Source organism: Erithacus rubecula, assembly GCF_903797595.1.
Source record: "Erithacus rubecula genome assembly, chromosome: 8".
NCBI classification, from domain to species: Eukaryota; Metazoa; Chordata; class Aves; order Passeriformes; family Muscicapidae; genus Erithacus; species Erithacus rubecula.
In genome coordinates this window covers 36,095,079-36,097,514 of record NC_136659.1, presented here as the reverse complement: position 1 = coordinate 36,097,514, position 2,436 = coordinate 36,095,079, and positions in this window count along the sequence as shown.

Below are 2,436 nucleotides of genomic sequence, written 5' to 3'. Positions count from 1 at the left end.
GTCCAGTCAAAAGTAGAAAAATCCGTGGAATTCTGAGGGCCTGGAGCTGTGGGGGCAGGGTGGGGACACAGAGGTGGCAGCAATGTCCCCAAGCACTTTTCCCCAGGGAATAACCCTGGGCTGCCTGGGCAGAGCCCAGCTCAGCAAAAAAAAAATCCCTAATTTAATTCCTTGTGCTTTCCCTCACTGCTGGGTTTGGTTGGGTGGGGATTTTTGGAGAAGGAGGGAGGAACCCATGTCCTGATGTGTTCTGCAAACCCCTGGAGCTGGGGCTTGTTTGGCACTGGAACTTTCTGTCCCAAAGGCAGGAATGTGCAGGGTGGGAATTGCCCTGCTGTGCCAGCAGGAGGAGCTCAGCACACACAGCCACAAACTCCCCAATCCCAGCCCCTCCTTCCCTCTTCCCTGCTGGAAATCCAGGAATAAAAATCCAATCTTGAACACAATTCCATGTGTTGCCTTAAGAACCTGCTGCAGAGGCAGAGCAGGAAGCAGCTCCAGCTCTGGTTTCCAGCCCTGCTCAGTGAGAGAACCTGGCAAGCCACTGTCCTTGGAATATTTTTGTACATTTTTATCAATGATTAAACCTTGTCTTTTAGCATGTACTGGTATTTATTTCTCCTTAAATACTCTGTACAGCTCTGAGCCACACAATCACTCACAAAACCTGCTTGAAGACTCTTTAGATTCATTTGCAGCATTTTTTTTTTTCCTTTTAACCACTTGTACCAGTGCATAAAGGATCCATTTCTCCAGGGAATTTCCTGGCTGGGGTTCTTCCAAGGCTCAGAATCCTTCAGAACACCCTGAGATTAAAATGAGCTCAGCAAAATACAAAATCCAAAAGGTTGTAACATTTTTCCTGGGGTGCCTTAGAAATTTTTTCCTGAGATGCTTTGAAATTTTTTTCCTGGGATGCCTTGAAATTTTTTTTTTTTTTCTTCCTGGGTTGCTTTGGGATTTTTTCTGAGTTGCTTTAGGATTTTTTTTTCCTGGGATGCTTTAGGATGGGAAAGCACATCCCAGTCCTGCTATTCCCCCTGAAAGGTCATTGCTCATCACTCATTTCCTGGGGTAAAAACCCCTGGATTTGGTCAAAAAGGGCTTGTGGGGATTTTTGGGATCCCTTTTTGGGATTTTAGTGTGGAAATCCCTGTTGGAAGCAGTGACAGGGAGGAAATTCCAGAATTCTCCCTGCAGCAAGTGGCTCTCCCAAGGAAGGATGGTGGATTTTTCATCACCATAAAATTAAAATTAAAAAGGAAGATAATGAATTGCTGCTCCAGGACTGAACAATCAGCCAGATTTTTGCTTTTTTTACCTGCCCCTCACACCCCTGGATTTATTTTATATCCCAAAATGGGAATTCTCCAGCCCAGCAGAGTTTGGAAAACAGGGGCAGCAGCTCCTGGGATTGGATTTGGGAGGATTTTGATTCTGGCAGGTGCTGAAGGTTTGCAAACAAGGAGGAATTTATTTTATTCCTTTGCATCCATACAAATTCAGGGAAAAAGCTGCTCCTGAGGGAATATCACATCACTCTGAAAAGGTTTTTGATTTTTCCATTCAAAATAAAAAACTGGGAATGTCAGTTATTCCAGTGGTGGGATTTTCTTGTTTTTAAACCAAGCAAGGCAGGACTGAGTTTTCCAGGGAATTGAGTTCAGGCTTATTTTTCCAGCTTTTTCTGGGTTTTTTTTCCTTCTCTTTCCTATTTCCAGCCCCATTTTTTCCTGTGGCAGCCCCAGCACAGCTCAACCTCTGCCTTCCCACCTGGAAACTGGAAGGAATTTTAGGAATTTGATTCTTTTTAGTCAATTATTGGATTATTTTGGATGATTTTTAACAGTGTCCATCAATGTTCAAACCTTGGCTGTGCTGGTTAATCCTGACGCCCCCCCCCTTAGAATAATTTTATTAAAACCTTTTAAAAATTAAATTTGATATTAAAATTCAAGTTGCTTAGGACTCAAATATTTGGATTTCTGACCAATATCAGTCTCCATTTATTTCTCTCCTGGAGCTGATCCAGGTGTTTCCCAGGAACATTCACACCCCAAATTTCTTCCTTCAGCATCTTCCAAAATAACAAAGAATAAACTGATTGTTAAAAAATTCATTTTTTTTTTCATCCACACAAGCTCCAGGTGTTCACTTATCAACTACCTCCATTTTTGGAGGAAAAGAAACCAAAAAAACCCAGGTAAAAGTGACCCAAAAAACCCCTCTGGATTTCAGTGTAGTAGTGTAAATAGTTTATTTGATTTTATGGCAGGAACAGACCAGGAAAGGAACGTGAACTGCTTTAGAAAACATTTCTAATCTTGCTAAGAAGCAGATCTATGACTAGAAAAATATTAAAGAGAACATGCCAGCTTGGCTTTCATTTTGGGCTTTTATTACAAAAATACCTTTGAGCTGAAGAAAATGAGATTT